At 32.6% G+C, this 23,848-nt stretch overlaps 1 long non-coding RNA gene across 1 annotated transcript in view; it reads right to left on the reverse strand.

Annotated features, from left to right (window-relative positions):
- Window positions 1-23,848, reverse strand: part of LOC141553812 (uncharacterized) — a 121,720-nt gene that overhangs the window by 71,849 nt on the left and 26,023 nt on the right. Inside the window, exon 2 of the long non-coding RNA XR_012485653.1 lies at window positions 20,614-20,754. This is a non-coding gene — a long non-coding RNA (uncharacterized LOC141553812). The remainder of the gene's footprint in view (window positions 1-20,613; window positions 20,755-23,848) is intronic.

Genomic DNA, 23,848 nt, shown 5'->3' on the forward strand with positions numbered 1-23,848 from the left:
CCAAAACCATTTGGTATTGGCTAAGAAATAGACCAGTTGATCAGTGGAACAGATTAGGTACAAAGGACAAAAAAGGGTACAACTATAGCAATCTAGTGTTTGACAAAACCAAAGATACGAACATTTGGGATAAAAATTCATTATTTGAAAAAAACTGTTGGGAAAACTGGAAATTAGTATGGCAGAAATTAGATATGGATCCACACTTCACACCATATACCAAGATAAGATCAAAATGGGTCCATGATTTAGGCATAAAGAATGAGATCATAAATAGATTAGAGGAACAGAGGATAGTCTACCTCTCAGACCTGTGGAGGAGGAAGGAATTTATGACCAGAGGAGAACTAGAGATCATTATTGATCACAAAATAGAAGATTTTGTTTACATAAAACTAAAAAGTTTCTGTACAAACAATACTAATGCAAACAAGATTAGAAAGGAAGTAACAAATTGGGAAAATATTTTTACAGTTAAAAGTTCTGATAAAGGCTTCATTTCCAAAATATATAGAGAACTGACCCTTATTTATAAGAAATCAAACCATTCTCCAATTGATAAATGGTCAAAGGATATGAACAGACAATTTTCAGATAATGAAATTGAAACTATATCCCCTCATATGAAAGAGTGTTTCAAATCACTACTAATCAGAGAAATGCAAATTAAGACAACTCTGAGATATCACTGATATCATTGATTCCAGTAATGTGTAATATCTTATACTGCACATCTGCAAGATTGGCTAAGATGACAGGAATAAATAATGATGAATGTTGGAGGGGATGTGGGAAAACTGGGACACCAATACATTGCTGGTGGAGTTGTGAAAGAATCTGGCCATTCTGGAAAGCAATTTGGAATTATGTCCCAAAAGTTATCAAACTGTGCATACCCTTTGATCCAGCAGTGCTACTATTGAGCTTATATCCCAAAGAAATACTAAAGAGGGGAAAGGGACCTGTATGTGCCAAAATGTTTGTGGCAGCTCTTTTTGTAGTGGCTAGAAACTGGAAGATGAATGATGTCCATCAATTGGAGAATGGTTGGGTAAATTATGGTATATGAAGGTTATGGAATATTATTGCTCTGTAAGAAATGACCAGCAGGATGAATTTAGAAAGGTATTGAGAGACTTTCATGAACTTATGCTGAGTGAAATGAGCAGAACCCAAAGATCACTATACACTTCAACAACAATACTGTATGAAGATGTATTCTGATGGAAGTGGATATCTTCAACATAAAGAAGATCCAACTCACTTCCAGTTGATCAATGATGGACAGAAACAACTACACCCAGGGAAGGCACACTGGGAATTGAATGTAAACTGTTAGCACTACTCTCTATCTACCCAAGTTATTCATACCTTCGGAATCCAATACTTAACGTGAAACAAGAAAATTGGATTTACACACATATATTGTATCTAGGTTATACTGTAACACATATAAAATGTATGGGATTGCCAGTCATCTAGGGGAGGGAGTAGAGGGAAGGCAGGGAAAATTTGGAAAAATGAATACAAGGGATAATGTTATTAAAAAATTACTCATGCATATATACTGTCAAGAAAATTTTATAATTATAAAATTAATAATAAAAAATAAAGTGGGGATAATAAAAAAGAATATTTCCATATTCACCAAGCTGCACAAGAAAAATCAGGTTAAAAGGGAAAAAATGAAAAAGAAAAAACAAATAACCAAATAACAACAATAACAAAAAGGTGAAAATACTATGCTTTCATCCACATTCTGTCTCCATAATTCTCTCTCTGCATGCAGATGATTGTTTTCATCTCAGATCTATTGGAATTGCCTTGAATCACCTTATTGTTGAAAAGAACCAAGTTCATTACAGTTGATCATCATATAATATTCTTATTACTGTGTACAGTCTTTTCTTGGTACTGCTCACTTCCCTTAGCATCAGTTCATGTAAATCTTTTCAGATCCTTGTGAAATCAGCTTTCTCATCATTTCTTAGGGAATAATAATATTCCATTGCATTCATACACCATAACTTGTCAGCCATTTCTCATCTAATGGTACTCCACTAAATTTCCAGCTATTAACATTTTATTTATTTATTTTTTTCATTCTTTTACTAAAGTGAACTTTTCTTGGGCCAAGTGGCTTCATAGGATAAAGGCTTCGTATCTTGGGGGGAAAGAAGTCGTGTGACACTCAAATAATTTCTTCTATTAAAATTAATTTCATAGTGGCAGTATATGTTTTAAAGAAGTGATTCTGCATGAGCTTACTGTGCTGCAACAATTGTCAGTAGAGCAGTCTCATTGACATTCAAGCTTTACTGATGCACACAAAGTCTTATAAATGAGCTTTAGGATTCTGAAGACCTGGGTTCAAATAACATCTCTGATGCTAACTAATTGTGCAAGTCACACAACCTCCTCAAATATCCATATATTAATCTGTTGAATGGAGAAAGTTGATGAAATGGCTTGAGATTCATTCTAGCTTATCTCTTCATCTATACAATTTTTACTCAGCTTTCCCAGAAGGCCTAATTAGACATTCCATTTTCAAATACCATCTGTCTTTATCTCTCCCTCAAATACTATTATAACTCTTGAGCTTTCAAGGTGATTACCTAGAGCTGAATAATAAAGAGGTCAAGTTTGATGAAAAAAAAATGGTTATAGACTAGAATAGTTCAATGCAGCAAGGCTCTTGAAAGGATTCAACTAACTGACCAGCTTGTTTCTCATATACAATACCTCATCTCCCATGTTTCATGCCTTTGATCTGGCTCTTCCCTGTGTCTAGAATGTGAGTAAAAAACTCCTCATCACACTTCTTATAATTCTTGTCTTCTTTTCATATCCATAACTTTATTTAACCATTCCCCAACTTATGGGTATCCACTCAGTTTCCAGTTTCTTGCCACTCCAAAAAAGGCTGCCACAAACATTTGTGCACATATGAATCCCTTTCCCATCTTTATGATCTCTTTGGGATACAAGCCCAATAGAAACACTGCTAGATCTAAGGGTATGCGTAGTGTGATAGCCCTTTGGGTGTAGTTCCAATGCTCTCCAGAATGGTTCAGCATTCATTTTTGAAAGATTTTATGTCCCAAAAATTTATCCCTCATTCCCTTCTCTGATGGCAAGCAATCTCTGATATAGTCCATACATGTGCAATCATGTAAAATATATTTCCACATTAATCATGTTGTGAAAGAAAAATCAGAACAAAAAGGGAAAAATGAAAGTTAAATAAAAAAGTGAAATACGGGTAGCTAGGTGGCACAGTGGATAGAGCACCAGCCTTGAAGTCAGGAGGACCTGAGTTCAAATATGATCTCAGACACTTAACACTTCCTAGCTGTGTGACCCTGGGCAAGTCACTTAATCTCAATTGCCTCGAAAAAAAGTGAAATAATAGTATTCACTCTACATTCAGAGTTCATTAATTCTCTGTCTAGATGTGAATAACATTATTCATCACAAATCCTGTGGAATTTTCTTGGATCATTCTATTGTAGAAAAGAGTTAATCATCACACAATGTTGCTTTTACTGTATTAAATCTCATGGCTCTACCCCCTTCACTCAACATCAGTTCATGTAAATCTTTGTATTTTTCTGAAATCCACCTGCTTATCATTTCTTACTGCCGATTAATATTCTATAGCATTAACATACCACAATTTGTTCAGCCATTCCCCAAATGATGTGCACCCCTTCAGATTCCCATTCTTTGCTACCACAAAAAGAGCTACAATAAATATTTTGTGCATGTAGGTCTTTTTCCCTTTTTTATGATCTCTTTGAGATAAAAGACTAATAATAGTATTGCTGGATGATGCGTATGCACAGTTTGATTACACTTCAGCCATAATTCCAAATTGCTCTCCAAATTAGTTGATTAGTATACAATTCCACCAACAATGTATCCCAGTTTTCTCACATCTTCTCTAGCATTCATCATTTTCCTTTTCTGTCTTAGTTGTGATAATATGATCAATGAATGTGAGGTATTACTTTTGAGCCACTATAATTTGCATTTCTCTTAACAATAGTGATTTAGAGCATTTTTCATATGACTACAGATAATAACATATGTTGATTTTTTTTATAATCTAAAAATTACTAATTCATATTCTTTTATGAGGTCAACTTTTTAATGAAATAAAGGAGATATTTTGGACCTTAAGAAACAAGATTCTCTTGGAGGGGAAAACCCAGAAAACTACCCTATAGTGGGGAGAAAGGAACTACAGACACTAGTCTCCTCAAAGAAGACCCTACAGAATATTCACAAGGCCAATTCTAGGGAAGCTGTTATGTAAAAAGTTATGAAAAATACCTGTTATGGACCAGGAACTACCCACTTAAAGTATGGTTACAAAGGGGAAGCAAGTAGATCATCTACCACCTTTTTATTTTATCTAAGTATTAGTATTAAGTAGATACTAAGCTCAGATATATCTACCTGAAAGACTTCAAGTAATGCTTGGTCCCCTTGAAAGTTCGGGAACCCGAAGAAAGATCTTTGTCACCTTCTATAAGTTATAGCTAAGGCTTTCCAGATTGGTAGAGACTATCAAAGTTTATATTCTATTACCTCTACATACAAAAATCTCAGACCACATCCCTGACCCAATGAAAATCAATTAGGTGCTTCTAATTGTAAGAGTCAATGAAAACCTCCCAAAAAACCTTCAAAAGAATGAAAATATGTACTCAGCAAAACGCTAAAAGAAATTATTCCATCTTCTTTGTCCTTTGTTCTATTGCCATAAAACAATAACCAGTGGTCTTTTCAGCTAAATTAACTTCCCTGTAGAGTAAGGAGTTTTTACAAAAGAAAAACATCATTTCATATTTCTGGAATTTCAAAAATACCTTAACACAAACTAGCATTGAAAAGTCATTTGAGGGAACTGTCTCAGATCCTAAAGAGGCAAATCAATAAGATAAAGAGAGCACCTGGGTTGTAGAGTATATGATAGGATGAAAACCTAGAAAGCTGATGAAAATCAATACCTGTTCATCTCTGGAATAGCTTAGGCGATCAGTGCCCCTCTTGCTCACTGCCAAGAAAAATGTTTTCCCAAATGTCTATCAGTGCAGAAGGAAATATACAAAGGAACAGAGCTGTAATGAGTGGCAAGTCACTTTGCACCAAGAGTTCTCATACACTCAGTTTTGAAACTGGAGTTCCTCACTACTCTGAGGCATCAGTCACTTGTTGAACAGTGTTATCTCAAGATGTGTTTTCATTACTGTAGCTATTTATGTGTCAATTGTGATCAGTTCTCCATCAGAAAACTTTGTGAGAAAATTCTGGGGTGCTAGAAATTTATGAGGGCACTAGAAATTAAAGTTGCCTTTTACCTCAAAGACCCATGATGTCATGGATATTGAGTTTCATTTATTTAAAGCACATGGAAATAAATCCCTGACCATATCTGGGGGAGTTGACATGACTGGGAAAAAGAAAGAAAAAAAATATATATATATGTATATATATATATATATATATATATATATATATACACACATACATACATACATATATATATGTATATGTATATATATATACATACACATATATATATATATATATATATATACTACATTGTCATAGGATCTGATTTGGAGACAAGCAGAAATGGATGGGAATTGCACCTCTGATACTTGGATCATAGATTAAAAAGTGGAAAGGATTTCAAATGGAATCTATTCTGACCAACTCATGTCAAAAATGAGAAATATTATAAGGAATTCTAAGACATAAGTACAAGACCACAGAAGTAGTGTCAAAATCAAGAATTTATTGATGCCCTCTGATTTCAGAAAAACAGTACTTTTACCAATATACCACACTTCTTTGCATCTACTGGTTGCTGAGTACTTGGTAAGATACTCTGCTTCTATATCTAGAAAATAGTATACTTTCTAGAACTTTTACCTAATTGTGCCTTGCCAAAGACATAGTATCTATTGAAATAAATGTATAAATTTGACCTAACAGACATCAAAAATGTCTCTGATATATGTAAATTATCTCCCAGAATATTTTATATAAAAAAGAAAGTATTCATACAGATTTTTAGTTTTTGTTGTTCTTTTAAGAACTCTTTTGAGACAGTGGGGATAACATTGTGTCAATTTTCCATGCCTTTCTATTATCCATTCAAATGTTCTGAGAAGAAATTGATCAATGTTATCAAAATTGTTTTGCTACCAATATAATATATGAATGATAGCTTAGTCATATTTTTTAGTCTCATTTGTGCTTCTTAGAACAACATATCTAGACTTTTAGAGAAGTGTTTAAAGGTGGTCCTCATCATTCTTGAAAGTAAAAGTTTTTCATAGGTTTATAGGTCTTTTTAATATATTTGTTTTCTTTAGTCTTATTTGTGTTTAAAGAAGTGTTTAAAATGTGGTCTTCACCATTCCTGAAAGTAAGTTTTTCATATATTTTTAAGTCTTTTACATTTTTCATCTATTTGATGTTGTGCTTCAAGCCCCACCTTTTTTTTAATTTTTACTTATTTTATTTTTAATTTATGAGATAAAACATGCATTTCCAGAATAGCAAATTTCCAGAATTTGCTCCAAAAGAGCAAATGAAAATGAAAATATATTATCTAAAATTTGCTATTCCTTTTAAATATATAATAAAGTTAATTTGTAAATTTCTTTTTTTCTTCTCTTCCACCCAATCTAGAGGTGATACACACATATGTAAATATATGCATATTTGTATGTGTGTGTGTGTGTGTGTGTGTGTGTGTGTGTTTGCATATATAAAAGTGCTCTCCAAAATGATTGGGTCAGCTCACAAATCCACTAACTATGAATTAATGTCCAAATTTTTTTTCCCTTCCAATTTTTGTCCCTTTCCCTTTCTACCATTTTAGCCAATCTAATTGGTGTAAAATATCTCAATGTTGTTTAAATTTACATTTCTCTAATTTATAATGATTTAGAGCATTTTATGACTATGAATTATTTTAAGGTCTTCATGGGAATTGGTGATTCATATCTTTTTACCACTTATTGTATTGGGGAATCACTCATATTGGATTTGACAAATGTCTTTATATATTTGAAATATGACACCTATATGTAGGAAACTATTTATAAAATTTCCCCCAATTTTATGCTTTTCTTCTTGTCTTGATTATACAAATATATAAATATAAAACCTTATTTATTTAGTCAAAATTATCTATTCTATATTTAATTCTCTGGTTTATTCATAAATTGTTTACCTATCCAAATCTCTAATAAGTAATAGGTTCCATGTCCTTCAAATTGTCTGGTAATATATATATATATATATATATATATATATATATATATATATATATATATATATATATATATATATATATATATATATATATATATATATATTATATATCTAGGTAATTTTCCCATTTTGACTAAATCTTGGTTAAATGGTCTAAGATATTGGTTTATATCCAGTTTAAGTCATCCTGCTTTCCAGTTTTCCCAACAACTTTTACCTTTTAAGGAATTATTATCACAAAATCTTAAGTCTTTACACTTGTCAAATAAAAGTTTACTATATTTATTTGGTGTTATACATTGGGTATAATTTCCTCCTGTTAATCTAAGTAATTTGTATTTTTATAATTATTCTTTCATTTCACTTAATTGTTAAATGTATTAGCATATAATTGGACAAAATAACTGGCTATACTTGCTTTGATTTCATCTTTGTAGTAGTATACTTACCCTTTTCTTTTTTACACTAATGACTTTGTTTACTTATCTCTCAGTTTAATTAAGTTAACCAATAGTTTGTCTATTTTATTGTTGTTTTCATAAAACCAACTCCTTGATTTATTTATTAATTCCATGGGTTTTTTTACTCAATTTTATTAAACTCACCTTTAATTTTTATACTTCCAAAATTACTATTGAGAAGTTTTCATTTGTTCTTTTTGTTAAGTTCTTTTAATAGTGTGTCCAATATTATGCCTGATTTATTGGCCTGTTCTTTGTTTATTTTCTTTGTCTATTTTATTAATGTTAGCATGTAAAAACATAAATTTTCCCCTGATCACTCTTTTGCTCTAACCCATGAGTTGTAATAGTTCGTCTTATTGTTATCATTCTCCTTAATGACATTATTGATTGTTTTTTAAGATTTATTCTTTAACCCATTCATCTTTTAAGAATAGGTTGTTTAATCTCCAATTTATTAAATATAATTTTATTGCATTGTGATCTGAAAATGATGCTTTTAATACTTCTATTTTCAGCTTTTAATTATGTTTTGATGCCCTAATATGAGGTGAACGTTTGTAAGGATATCATAAACGACCATTTCCATTCAATTCTCTCTAGCTATCTAAAATATCTAGCTTATCTAAAATTATATTCACTTCTTTCTAATTTATTTTATTAGATTTATTTAGTCCTGAGAGGGAAAGATTAGTTTCCCAATATTATAATCCTATTACCCATCTCCAATTATAGTTCATTTAACTTATATTTGAAAATTTTAGATATTAAAGTATTTTATGCATTGCTTTATTTTCTATGGTACCTTTTATCAAAATGTAGTTACTCTCTTTTATCTCTTTCAATTAAATCTCTTTTAGCCATTTAATCCACATTTTTAAATGCCCTTAGGATACCTTTTTAAGTTGAATTTTCATTAAATGTATTTTTACCTGATCTGTATCTTTTGGTAATGTGATAATGCTGTATATAATATCCCACCATTCTCCTTCACAAAACTGTACAATTGACCTTGTATTCACAATCTTTATCGTGGTACATGGAAAATAAGAAAAATTTTCTTGACTAATATACTTTTTAGCCTTTTTTGATCTTCAATGTCAAGTGTTTTATATTAGCTAGCTATTTTTCTGCAGATGTGTTAATGTATGTAGGGATGAAGACAGATATATATCTGCATATATACATATAGAAAATTAAAACTTGCACATATAGCATATACATATTTGTTGTTGCATTCAATCTTTCCTGTCTAGAGATTGCACAGAATTTGAGAGATGAAAGGGACCTTGGAGCTCATATGGGTCAACTCTCTCTCTCTCTGCAAATGAGAAAACAGCAACTTAGTATAAGGGATTTTGTGAGTTCAGATCATATAGTGAGGTAGTGACAAGCTAAGCCTGCATGCAAATATCTTTCATTTGTCCTCTGCCATCTGTTCTGTTATGACATACATGGGGTTAAATTGGCTGAGAAGTGAAGTGGTTGGAGTGGGCCTGAGCAAGTATCAACTTCAATTGATATGAAATTTGGTAACACGCCTACTACCTGAAGTGAAATTTTTAAAAAATGCCTTCTCCAATCCTGGCTTGACCAGGAATTTGGTGGAATTCCATAGATTAATTACTGGTAATCACTGGTCTTCTGGAACATGTTGTTCTGGTACAAAGGAGATTTGAAATGAAGGGATTTGGAAGTGAAATGGAAACCTTGGACAAAGCAAACTTCAAAGAATGAATGGATAAATGAACAAAGAATGAAAACAGTATTTATTGAGTCCTTCCTGTGCTACAAAGACAGTCCCTATCCTCAAAGTATTTTCTAGTGAGGAGAAAAAAAGAGAAAATAGTAAAGTGGCCATTTGAAAGGGAAGGAAGGTAAAGTTACTAGGATGATAGGAGGTACCATACAAAAATAGGTTGACGAACACCATCATGAACAATAAAAGAATGAACTTGGTCAGGATTCATGGTTGCTAACTGAAGGAAAGAATGAAGTGATGTATACATGGGGCTTTCGGGAATAATGATACAGGAGAGTGTCAGCAATCAAAAGATAAGGGGGGAAGAAAGGTATGTTCATCCAGGGCAAAAGTTTTTCTAGGTCATAATTCTCACTGGTTTGGAGGGAAGGGAGAAGAATGGAGATGTTACAGAGGAATTTCTTTCCTTTTCACACACGCACACACACACACACACACACACATACACACACACATATATACATGTATATATATATATATATATATATATATATATACATGTATATATATGTGTGTGTGTATATGTATATATGTATATATATACACATATATATACACATATATACACACACATATATATATGCATACATAGACATACAACTTATGGACATATAAGCATATTATATAAAAAAGTCATCAGTTTTTACTATTCTTTCCTACTATGATATTCTTAATTTTTATTTTTTCTCAGAGATCACCCCAGCCATCAAGCACTTACAAGTATTCTTTTTATATTTATAATTAATTATAATATAATTATAATTTATAATAGGAGTCAAAAGAAACTTGGATTCAAATTCTCTCCTGAGATACAAATACCAAAACACTTCTCCAGCTACTTCTAATCTAGATAGTTAGATAGATATGCATATAAAGAAAGAGATATACATATATGTATATGAATATGTATGTGTGTAAAATCTTCCCTTATTAAAATATAAATGTCTTGAGAACAAGGACTGCATTGATTTATTATCATTATTAGTGTATTTGGCATTTAGCATAATATCTAACACATAAAGAATTAAACAAGTTGAGGTCATTCATCCTTTAATTAATATATTCACTCATTTATTCATTTATTCTGCCATTCCTATTTACTACATATTTGGCCATGGCCAAATCTCTTCAAAAAAGAGTTTGACTTGCACTTTCCTCTTTTTCAGAGTAGTATTTCTACCTCCAATATCTACCTCATTGGGTTTTGTGAGGAAATGAAATGATGTGCATAAAATGCTTTATAAAGCTTAAAATACTAGGCAGAAGTCATCTATTATTTTGTTATTTTCTTATTTTTTCACACCACAAACCAGTTTAACACCACCATACTTAGGCCCTTTTCTCTGACTAGCATTTTCTTAGATCAGTGTCTCAGAGAAAAAGGTCTAGATTTCAATATTTTAAAAGGTCTTCCTTCTCACTTCATTCCTCCTAACACTTCTGACTGAATCTCACACCCTTTCTTCCCCTCTTCTGTTAATTTTAATGGTAATAATGAGTGAAAGAGTCTGAGCAAAAATTGCCAGTTAGGGACAAAATACCTTTCAAGTTCAATACTAGTTTCTAATAATGGTAGCTCCGAGTCTTAGGAACAAATGTCAGCTTGAAAGACTCTTATTCAAAGGCACTATATGCTAACTGTGTTCAGGGAGGGGGATTGCTTCCCACCCCATGCTTTGTGGATACTGAGTCAGGTCCATCCACTTTGATAATGACATGTATTTGATTTCATACCTGGCGAGAATTCATCTTGAACAATAAAAATTTTATTACATAGATTTCAGAGGGGACAGTGAAGTGTGCTTTAAAGGCACAAATAGCATCAGTTCTCACAGTCAGAGGTGACAAATGGACAGGGCAATGCAGAGAAAACCTTGCTCAAAAGTTTCTTTTCCTTTGAAAATTTTACTAAAAGGGAAATTCCATAGAACTTTTGTAAGTTTTTTTCAGGGTATGGATTGTACACAGTCAGTGCTTATTAAAAGCTTGATTGAATGAATTAAAATTGGCATTTTCTGGATACTTAATTACCATTCAAACTCAATTTGCACAGGGCCATAAAGGAGTATTTCCTGCATTTGCTGTGTCTTCAACCTGAAGCCTTTTTCGAGACCCTCAGCCAGAGAGCTGGCTCTCTTTCTAAAAAAGGTGAACCCTAAAATTATAGTCAGGAAAAATAGGCTTGGATCTTAACTACTTAACAAATTCAAATTCAGATGATTCATTAAGCATCTACTGTGTACAAGGCTTAATGACCATGATGAAGTTATTTTTTTTTTTCTCTCAGACATCTAAAGCAGAATTTCTAAGAGTAAGAAATATTCTTTCCCACTTCTATTTTCACACTTTCTGACATCATTATTGCTCAGTAAATTTACTTTTTTTTTTTTTTTAATTTGGAAGTATCTAAATTTTCTACCAGTTCTGAATTATGGTAGCTGTTCTCTCTGTCTCTGTCTCTCTCTGTCTCTGCTGTCTATCTGTCTGTCTATCTCTCTCCCTCTAGCTGTCTTTTTTTCTCTGTGTGTGTCTGTCTCTGTCTGTCTCTGTCTCTTTTTCTATCTCTCTGTCTCTATCTCCATCTCACTGTATATCTGTCTTTTTCGATCTCTGTGTCTGTCTCTCTCTCTTTGTCTGTCTGTCTCTCCCTCTCTCTCTCCCTCTCCCTGTCCTTCTCCCTGTCCCTCCCCTTTTCCCTCTCCCTCTCTCTCCCTGTCCTTCTCCCTGTCCCTCCCCTTCTCCCTGTACCTCCCTTTCTCCCTCTCCTTCTCCCTGTCCCTCCTTTTCTCCCTCTCCCTCTCCCTCTCCTTCTCCCTCTTCCTCTTCCCCTCCCTTTCCCTTTCCCTATCTCTAGGAATTCAGCATCTGCCTCACTATCTCCCTCTTCTACTCAATCCCTGACTCCAGACTAAGGGATTTCAATATCTTATAAATACTCCCTCATACTCTAAAGTGTCAATTTTTCAGCCTTCCTTCTTAAAAACTTCCAATCTGTTCCTCCACTTTGACTCAGTCACACAGAGTATGCACATATGTTGGACAAACTCCATTATACTCAAGTGTCATTTCCCCAATTAGAAATAATTATGTTATAATGCATATCGAATTGCTTACCATCTAGAATATAGGGGTGGGGGAAAGGAAGGAAAAAATTTGGAACAATAGATTATGCAAGGGTCTATGTTAAAAAATTATCCACTTTCTTCCATCAATTCACCTGTCATTATGCCGTATCCCTCCTAAACTTATCATTTGCCCTCAGCAAGACCCCATGTTATCATTAAATTGTTCTCTTTTGTGAAGAAAAAGAAACACCCAAGCAATCTAAATTACACCACACTGGAAATAGACATGCTACAGGAATTTTTAAGAGATTTTAGATTGTTGTTGGCTAGGCAAACAGGCCAAAAAATATTTTAAAAGTCCCTTTTGTTCTGGGGTCATGGAACTGCTATGAAGTATTGGTCTATCTGTTATAGTCACCAATTTTTATAGAGCACCAATACTGAAAATGTGACTAAATCCTTCCCCTAAAGCTAATGGACTTATAGTACCTAACCATCACAAAGCTAAATGTTAGCAAGCTGTGAAGCAGCAAGTGACTTTGTTGCATCCCTGGTACCCATATCTCTATTCTCTAGTCCCTTCTATGCTTCATTCATACTATTGTATGAATCCAAGACATGTTAACACTGAAGATAATCAAAAAGTATCTCGATACCACCAGACTTAGTAGAAACACCATCCTTTGAGATTCTTGTTTCATATCCCAATGGAAACATACACAATTTTAAAATGGGTGAAAGGAAAAAAAAATGTAGTGACCAAATTGTCCAGCCAATAATTTTGGGTCAAGGAAGTCTGTGATCAGTTTATTAAAGGATTATTCAAAAAATATATATGCTCTAAATGCTACAAGACTGGAACCACTGCTTTAGTGATTCCATCTGCCATAAAAATCTATAACCTCAGGCATGAGCTTTATCCTGAAGATTTATCATATAATACCTGTCCCACCTCCTGCTGTCACCTTTCAAAAGTAGAACTCTTTGCAGTTTTATTTATTTATTTAATCTGCTAAAATATCAAATTTTATGATGCTTTCTGAGTCTTTATAGGAATAGGTTTATGACCATAATGTTATATATAAAGGTTTTTTTTTTAAAAAGAAATTCTTTCTCTTTATGGTTTTATTCGGTACACATAAATATATTGATATTATTCATAGCATCATGTCTAAGAAGATAGTTTAAGAACATAGTAATATGTGTGAAAGAACCCACACTTCCTAAACATTTTAGACAATATATTGCTTCTCTAACTTTTAATAAAATTCTCTTAACTGTATTACTTTAAAATGGTACACATTTGAGGTCTTCTTAAGAAACTATGATTACTATGGTTTATTGCAGCAAAAATAAAATCTCTGGGCCTTAGTTTCTCATCTTTAAAATAGAGATATTGGATTAGGTGGCCTCTGAAAAAGTCCCTTCATTTTTATCATGTGACTTATCCCTGTGGCTTCTATTTAAGTATTGTACACTCTCTAAAGCTGCCAGCATTCATATCATCCAACATTCAGAGCCATTTCCAATCATTGTGATCTCTAACTGGTCAGTGAACACAGATATCTCTGAAGGAGAGAGGGAGGCAGTTGACTTTGCCCAGCCCTCCATCACTTAAATCCAATTCACTTGTATGTCATGGTGCCACTTCCCTAATGTCATGGTTCTCTTCAAGAATGAAAGATAAACAAAAACAATATTCCATTTTAAAAAGTCTGTTTTATGTCAAGGTCAATGCTAGGTACTAGGATTACTCCCCCAAAAAAGTCCTTGACATCTAGGAGCCTATATTTTCCAATAGCAGAACAACTTGAGCAGAAAAAGGCAAATATACAATATGTACAATATCATTTCTCAGGGTAGGGCAATAGTAATTGGGGGTATCAGAATATGTCTTGTGTCAGAGCTCAGATTTCAACTGAACTTTAATGGAAGCAAAGTATTCTATGAGGTAGAAAGGAGAAAAAGATATATTCATGGAGATGAAAGATAGAATATTATGTATGGAGAAGAACAAGCAAACCAAAGTAGCTGGTCCATAAGGTACATAAAAAGGGGGAATATAAAATCAATTGGCAGAGAGAGACTGGATCCAAATTGTGAATGGCTTCAAATGGCAAACAAAAGAGTTTATATTTTATCTTAGAGACAATAGGACCACTGAAGCTTTGTAAACAGCAGAGATCATTGGTCAGACGTGTGCCTTAGGAATAACAATTTGGTAGTTGAGTAGAGGATGACTTCTTCCTTCTATTTACCTAACATATGGACTCTACTTCCCCTACCATAATGCTATGACTATAAATAAGTAAGATAACATAAGAGGTAAGATAGAGAAAAATCCAAAGCCCAGAAGGATAGTTTGGGGAAAAACATGGGATATAGTGAAATGCATCTGCTTCTATCAAAAATTGGGTTTTAAAGTCTAACTTAATGCAAAACTAGACAACTTTTAATGACTTAAAAATCCTGATCAAGGCAAAGATCAACCAGCATTTAAAAGTACTGATGATAAAGGAGGTTCCCCATTTTATAATAGAAAGGAGATAGACTCTGGATATAGAACAAGATATATAGGTTTGGTATTCATTTTGCTTAAGTACACATATTTATTACAAAGCTTTTGTTTTGCTGAGGGAAGAGAATAGGAAAAGAAATTCTTATTTGAAAAAATAAAATTTCATTTTAAAAAGAAAATATCTGAATCATTATCTCCATGATTTAGTCTTTGATAGTCAAATAGAAAGAATATTGTCTACAATTCAGAATATATGAAGGAAAGAACAAAAGGTAAAGGTCAATCCCACTTATAGCTCTCCAGAAGTGCAAATGTGACTCACATCTTTCTCGGGCACTTCCTAAAGTAAATTCATGACCTCATAACAAGCCAGCTTGAGACTACTTAGACTTCTTTGCTATTTGAAAAGTGGCAGGACCAAAAAAAATTTGATTTATTATTCAGTATCTAATGATAGGGTCTTAACTCTATTAAGTCAATAGAGCCAGGTCAAAATAATTTGTCACCTAAACAATTTCACCGTTAAGTTTGTCCCCATTGATGAAGTTAGATGTGCTATCCAAAGACTACCCTGCTTGGCCTGATCTCATTCCATTATAAATCATCATCCTTGGCAAAGAAAAGAGAAGAAAAAGAATTGAGTAGCTCTATCATCTGTCAGTTATCCTTGTCTCATCTACTCCCAAACAGTACTTGTATTTAGTTCATTGTGAGGAACTTAAATAATACCCATTACATACTGAATACATAAATCAATAAGTGATACTAGTATCCATCAGACCATAACATCAGAGAATTTGGAGCTGAAAGGAATAACAGTGACTCACGTTTCTATCCTTCAAGATTTACAAAACACTTTCTTAACATCCCCCAAAAGTAGGTTACACAAGTTCTAGTAGCATGGACATTTTACAGAAATGAGGCTCAGCAAAGTTCAGTAGTTTGTCTACAATAAGTTGCAAGGACTAGAACTTTCTACTAAACTATGAGCTCAATCTTTATATGTCCTCAAAAGGGAAACTGAGGCCTAGAAGCATAATATATTGTTCCTAAGCTCATATGGGTAGTAGTATGAATTTGAGCTACATTAGAACCCAGGCCCACTGATTCCTATAATTTGTGCTTTTTATTTTTATAGATTTGTTCTTATCCTAATGTAGTGAAGGATTTTTTTATATTCTTCTTGTGTAAATTTAATTTCTGGAGGATTTTTCTTCTAAACAGCAATTTAACAAAGTAGAAAATTTCACTAACTACTAAATAAAATCTAAAATGGTAAATTCTTTATTAATTGAAGTTTTCAGTGAAGGGTGTTATTAGCAAAGGAGAGAAAGTTTAAAATTTTATAAAATACAGGGGTTTTTGTCTTATGATTATCTTAAGTAAATTTACAAATGTAATTAAAGAATACTGTTTTTGTTTTGTTTTTTTTTTTTTTTTTACTTTCTATTTTCCTTTCTTCACTAATCTATACTAAAAATGACTTCATGGGGAAAAATAGACAAAAGCACAAGGTTGGATTATATCACATTTGACTTCTGGAAAAGAAACTTCTGAATAAAATAAGGAGAAAGCATATGAAGAAAGAGTTCAAATAAAATATTATTCTGGGCACAAAACTCACTGATTTATTATTCTGCAATTCTTAGAGTTTGTAGCTCAAGAGAAAAAAAGAGGAAAGCATTAAGCTAAAATACAAATCCAATAACCACAAGGGAAAGCTGAATTTAATTTACCATTTTTGAGGCAATCCTGAAATTCCAGCTAGATAGGATGGGTAGTATTTACCAGATGAGCAATCCATCAAAGCCTTTGGTACAATATCTCAAAGAAGAGAGATTCAACTTGTTCTACTTAGACCCACTGGGCAAAATGGTAGGCATGGGTGAAAGTTGCAAGGGAGAAGATTCAAGCTTGCTTTATCCTAGAAATTCTTGAGGGCAAGAATTATTTCCCTTGTTAACTTTGATTCTCAGTATGTGGCACAGAATCTTAAACAGAAGAGGGCTTTTTGATAAATGTTTGTTAGGTCTGATTGAATATAAGAGAAATTTCTATGATAATTAGAACTAACCAAGTGAAATTGGCTTCCACAGGAAGAAGTTGTATCAATGGAGATTTCCAATCAGAAGCTAGATGACTACTTTCTAGTCACTCTAGAGAGGAGATCTTTACTTTATTATATGTTGAACTCAATGGCCTCTAATATCCCTTCCAACTCTGACAATCAATGATTCTATAGTTTCAGCACACCAGTGGATTTCAGAAATATGTATAAGGAAAATAAATTTAATACTGAAAAGGAATTTCTAATTTATACAAAGCATCTCAACTCTTTTTCTTTCCAGTGATAAACATTCAAACTCTAGAGACAGACCAAAAATCAATCATATAATAAAGACTAAAGCTAAAGAAAAAGCAAGAAAATCTTCAGATAACATTTTTGAAACTTGTTTGAGTTCCAAATTCTCTCTCCTATCTCTGCCCCATCTGCTGAGAAGACAAGGAAATAGAGAGCAATTAATTATACATGTGAAATCATGCAAAACATAATGGTATCAATGGGTCAAAGAGTATCCATAGTTTTATAGACCTTTGGGCATAGTTTCAAATTGTTCTTCAGAAAGGTAAAACTGGTTCACAGTACCACCAGTGTACCTATTTTCCCTTATCCCCTCTAGCATCTGTCATTTCAAAAAAAAAAAAAAAAAAAAAGTATGAAGTAGTGCCTCAGAGCTATTTTCATCTGCATTTTTATAGTGATTTTAGGGTATCTTTTCACATGACTTTAAAGAGCTTTGATATTTTCTTCTGAAAACTTTCTGTTCATATCTTTTTACCATTTATCAATTGGAAAATGGGTATTATTTTTTAGAAATTTGACTTACTTCCCTACATATTTAGAAATGAGGCCTTTATTAGAGAAACATTGCAAAAAGAAATCTGTTAATGTTCTGGGATGACCAGCTGTGAATGACTTTGCTATTCTCAACAGTACAAAGTATTCATGACTATTCTGATGAATTTATGATGAAAAATCTTATCTATACCCAGAGAAGGAATCGATTGTAAGTCTGAATATAAATTGAAGCATAAAAAATTATTACTCCATGTTTTTGGTACTTTTCATCAAAGTATGGTGTTCCTATTATCTCTTTTAATCAGATCTTTTTGCTTTGTATGTATGTTTCTGTTTCAAGTGTGTCTCTTATAAACATATTGTTAAATTCTGGTTTCTATCTCTTTCCATTTGATGGATGAGGTCATCCCATTCCTAGTTGTGATTACTAACTGTGTATTTCCTTCCATTCAAGTTTCTTCTGTTTCTTCTGTTTCTCTCTCTCTCTCTCTCTCTCTCTCTCTCTCTCTCTCTCTCTCTCTCTCTCTCTCTCTCTCTCTCTCTCTCTCTCTCTCTCTCTCTCTCTCTCTCTTTAAAAGTCTATTTTGCTTTTGAGCCGCACCTCCTTTAATCTTCCCTATTTTTTATCATCTTCTCTCCCATATTTCTTCTCCCTTTCTTCTTATTTCCTTATCAAGTAAGATAGATTTCTACACTCTACTGAATATGTGTATATATGTTTGTATGTATGTTTGCATATATGTGTATATATAGATATAGATATATAGATATATACAGATAAATAGATGCATATTATTTCCTTTTTAAACCAATTCCAATAACAGTGAGATTCAATTATTGCCTATCATACTAACCCCTCATTTTCCCCTCCACCAGACAAACTCTTTCTTACAAGCTTCTTTTGTGTGACAAAATTTTCCCTACTCTATTTTTCTTTTCCCCCTTCTTCCAAAGTATCTCACTTTTTTACCCCTTAATCTTTTGTTTGTTTGGTTTTTGTTTTGGAGATTATCCCAACATAATTTATTCATATTCATGCATTCTGTCCATGTAGAGGCCTTCTAACTGTACTAATAATTAAAAAGTTCTTAGATTTTATGAGTCTCATCTTCTATTCTAATAGAAACAGTTTAAATGTATTGAATCTCTTTTGATAACATGTTTACCCTTTTAGACTTTTCTTGAGCTTTCTGTTTGAATATCAAATTCTTTCCTTTAGAAATGTTTGAAAGTCCTTTCCTTCATTGAATATCCATTTTTTGACTAACTAATATCCATAGTTTTGCTAACAATATCATCCTTGATTATAATCTTAACTCTTTTGCCTTTTGGAATATTATACTCTAAGTACTCCATCCTTTTAACACAGAAACTGCTAAATCTGGTGTGACACTGACTATGGCTGCACATTTTTTTAATTGTTTCTTACAGGTTATGTGAATTATTTTCTCCTTGGCCTAGGAATTCTGGAATTTTTCTACAATATTCTAGAGAGTTTGCATTTTGAGATTTCTGTCAGGAGTTTTTCTGTCATTGTTTTATTTATTTCATTTCTGTTTCATGCTCTATATCCAAGATATCTGGTAATATTTCCTTATAAATTCTTATAATATGATCACTAGGTTCTTTTAACAATTTTTATTTTATTTTTAATTTATGGAATAAAACAAGCAGTTTTTTTCTCAAACTATTTTCCAAGTCAATTGTTTTTCCAATGACATATTTTACATTTTCTTCTATTTTTTTTCCCCATTCTTTTGACTTTGTCTTATTGTTTCTTGATGTGTCATGGAGTCATTAGCCTCTGCTTCCACAAAATTCTAATCTCTAATGAATAATTTTCTTCAGTTAACTTTTGTACTTCTTTTCCATTTAACCAATTCTGTTTTTTAAGCTGTTATTTTCTTCAGTATTCTCTATTCTTCTTTTACCAAATTGCTAATTCTGTTTTCATAATTTTCTTCCATTACTCTCATTTTTTTCTTAATTTTTACTCTACCATTATTACCTCTTTCTTTAACTCTTCTAGGAAGTTTTTGAGGTTTGTGTCCAATTAACATTTTTTTCTCTGAAGCTTTGTTTATAGCTGTTTTCATGTTATTAACTTCTAAGTTTATGTCTTGGTCTTCCTTGATACTATATTTTTTATGGACAAGTTCTTTTTTTTGTTTGTTTGCTCATTTTTCTAGACCATTTATTGAATTTGAACTTTATGTTATGGTTGGGTTTTACTCATATAGTCACAGGAAGACACTGTCCCCAGCTCAGATTTTTTCATGTTATTCTTAATGTTGTTCTGGTAGTAGTCCTAAGGTAATATGATCTTGGGAGACTTGTAGTCACTGCACTGGTGGTCTGTGCTGGCCTTTATCCAGAAGTGTCCCTGCTTCACTGCAACCACAAATGCTAGAGTTCCTTTTCATCTTAGAGCTGTGACCAAGTTCCCTATTCTTCTTCAATCACATGTACAACTGCTCCTTTCTACATTGGAACTGTAATAAGGATTCCTCCTTCCTTGTTACTCATCAGAAGTACTCCTCTCTTCTCTGAAACTGAGACCCAGAACCATGTATGGACAGTAGAGTTTGCAATTAGTACCAGCTGCTACCGGTGCCAGTAATCTCTGAGCAGCTGTTCAACACACTTACCATCTCTGGGCTAAGAGCCCCTGATCCTGCTGTCCCAACAGTTTCAGCCTCCTCTACGACCTGCTGCTGATACTGTGATGCTGAACTCCAGCTCTCCAAGTATCACAGATTTCTCTTACCATCCTCCAAAATTGTCTTGTACTGAAAAAAAAAATGTTTCACCAATGTTTAACCCTGATATTCCATTGACTCTACTACACCAGAATTCAAGTTGAGGCATTATTTTAAAGTTGTTTATAAAGGAATGTTGGGAAAATTCATCTGGTTGCTGCCCATATTCTGCCCCAAACATTCATGTGGTGAAGGAGCACAAAACTATCAAGAATTATGGAGAGAAGTAAGCAAAATAGGTATGAATAAATTGTGAATGAAGCTATCAAGGACATGTGATGGAAGATCTTAGGATATGTAATCAATAGGCCTGTATTTCATTTCAACTCTACCTAATTTCAATTTTCAATCAAAGTGAAATTTCTGATATTTTCTTTATATACTCATCTCACTACCAGGGGAAATCTTTAGTCCAGAATGACCCTCATATATTAGGGAATTATGTCTTATGCTCCAGGGACCTATTTCCAATTTATTTTTTTCTTAAATGTTAAAAGTTTATATATTTACATATCTATGTTTATCACATAGATTGGGACAGCTCACATTCATATGAATGACTACAATAGAGTATATTGTCATGTGCAAGGCTCAAATTACTCCAAGAACCATTCTAACTTTATGTAAAGGCTTTCAGAAGAGTCCAAAATGGTAGAGAAAATGGACTCCACAGAATCATTTTACATATAGATGGAATATAACCTGTATGAAAAGACATAAGAGTCATAGAGTCATTGAGTTAGAAGAGGTCACTTTCCCCAATGTATTGATAAATAAATATCCTTTATATAACAACACAGAAACAAAACAAAGCAAAACAAAAGCTTTCTAACAATAGGAACAATTAAAATGGATTGGACTATTTGACAAATAGCCATATATTCTTTGCTTTGAAACTCCAAGTAAGGAGAAACACAGTACCTTCCAGTCAAGTCCAATCCATTTTAATTGTCCTAATTATTAGCTTTTGTTTTGTTTTTTCTTTAGACTTGCCTTAATCCAATTCTCTGTAGTTTCTATATATTGCTCCTTTTTTTGCAATTGAGGGCAACTACTATGTTGAGAGATATTGAGTTCAGGTTTTATAAGAATTCATTCAATATATAGAAATGATTAACCTGAAGAATGGGAGGCTCAGGAGGGATTCAATAGTTTCCTTAAGGTATTTATAGGCTAGTCACATGGAAGATGGATTAGATTTGATCTATATGGCTTAAGACAGAAGAATAAGGACAGATGAATAAAAATAGGAAACAAACAACATTCTAACAATTAGAACTTTCTCCAAATGAAAAAAACGCCCAAGAAGTTGTGAGTTCTCTGCCACTGGAAGTCTACAAGTCAAGATTGGAGGATCACTTCTCTGGTTAGTTGCAAAGGAGACTCTTGCTCAGTTATTGAATGGACTAAACAACCTCATGTGACTCTTCCAAATTCAAATATCTGGGATTCTATGTGCTTAAAATGCATAATATTTCTCTTTCCTTAGTTATCTTCTTAAATGAGTGATTTCTTCCTAAGCACAAATATGAATAGAGTTATGAATAAATTATATATGAAGGCATCAAGGACATGTGATGAAAGATCTTAGGATATGTAATCAATAGGCCTGTATTTCAGTTCAACTCTACCTGATTTCAATTTTCAATCAAAATGAAATTTCTGATATTTTCTTTATATACTCATCTCATTATCAGGGGAAAACTTTAGTCCAGAATGACCTTCATATATTAGGGAATTATGTCTTCTGCTCCAGGGACCTATTTCCAATTTATTTTTTCTTAAATGTTAAAAGTTTATATATTGTTACAAGGAGACGGCTTAGAAGAATTCAAAGTTCCTACAATGTGTGTATAGTTACAATAAATGTGTGTATCTATAAATATACATATGTGTGCTCAGGGTCATTCATGTATATATTTATACATATCTATACATACGTGTGTGTATGTACGTATGAATATTACTTATAGCTACCCCAAAAGAAACAAAACAGGAGGTATTGTCAGACAGAAAAATAGTTTCTTACAGACCATGAAAATAATATAATTATTTGTTTTATATATAATGTTTTATATATAATAAAGATCTCTAAGAAATAAGATTCAATGGCCAACACTTCTTCAAACAAGGTCATCCTTCACACCTCATCTGTAAATTGAAGGGTGATAACTCAGAAGTTCCACCCAGATTTAAAGCTATAAGCCTAGACTAAAAGAAGAGAAAGCAATTGGCTTCTTGATAGAAATCTTTAGGAGTAACATAAATTAATCTGGAAACAAATACATTCTATTAAGTTATATAACTACCCAACAGAGTTGGAATAATTGATCTTAGTCAAGCTGGATGTGCTTATAGAATTTTCTCTGAAAACAACTTTATTTATGTTCCTATAAAAGCAAAATAATGTTATAAGTATAATGTACAATGTGCTTTTTTTTAAAATGCCCTAGAGGGACACAAAAGGATGGAAATCCAAACCAGCATAGAATCTTTAAAAAACAGAATGATGTAGTTCTTCAAAAAATACTTTTTCAGAAAGTATTATAAACATATAAAAATATATTTTTATTATATCACCAGTAAGCAGATTTTAGGAAAAACAATAAAATGTTTTGACATTTTTCAGAACACAAAATAAAATACATTTTAATCACAGTGAACAATAAGGTAGATTTAAAGCATTGTCTCTATTGAAAAGTCACAGAATTGTCTCATTGTAGGCCACAATACAACATAGGTTTGGTGATTTTTTTTTCTAATGGTATCAAATAATTTCCTACCAAGATTTGCATTGACTAAATTAAGTAAATGTTCATTAATACCATTTATATTGATAAGGGAGCCAACATCTCTGCATTTACTGAGAAACCACAGTGATACACACTAAACACAATTAACTTCTTCCCTTCAAGGGCATATATTCTAAAGTTATGATTCCCTCAAGAAAACTAAATTCAACAATATTCTATCAGCCTGATCCTATATCTACTTTTCAGTCCAGTTTAACTAACCAATCAATGAGAAACTCATAAAGAATGTTACCCTAAAATGAACAATTTCAATTTCAATCAAGTTGATAGAGCAATTTAATGAAAAAAAAAACAAAAACATAGACCTTTAG

Source organism: Sminthopsis crassicaudata, chromosome 2 (assembly GCF_048593235.1).
Source record: "Sminthopsis crassicaudata isolate SCR6 chromosome 2, ASM4859323v1, whole genome shotgun sequence".
In the NCBI taxonomy this organism is placed as follows: domain Eukaryota; kingdom Metazoa; phylum Chordata; class Mammalia; order Dasyuromorphia; family Dasyuridae; genus Sminthopsis; species Sminthopsis crassicaudata.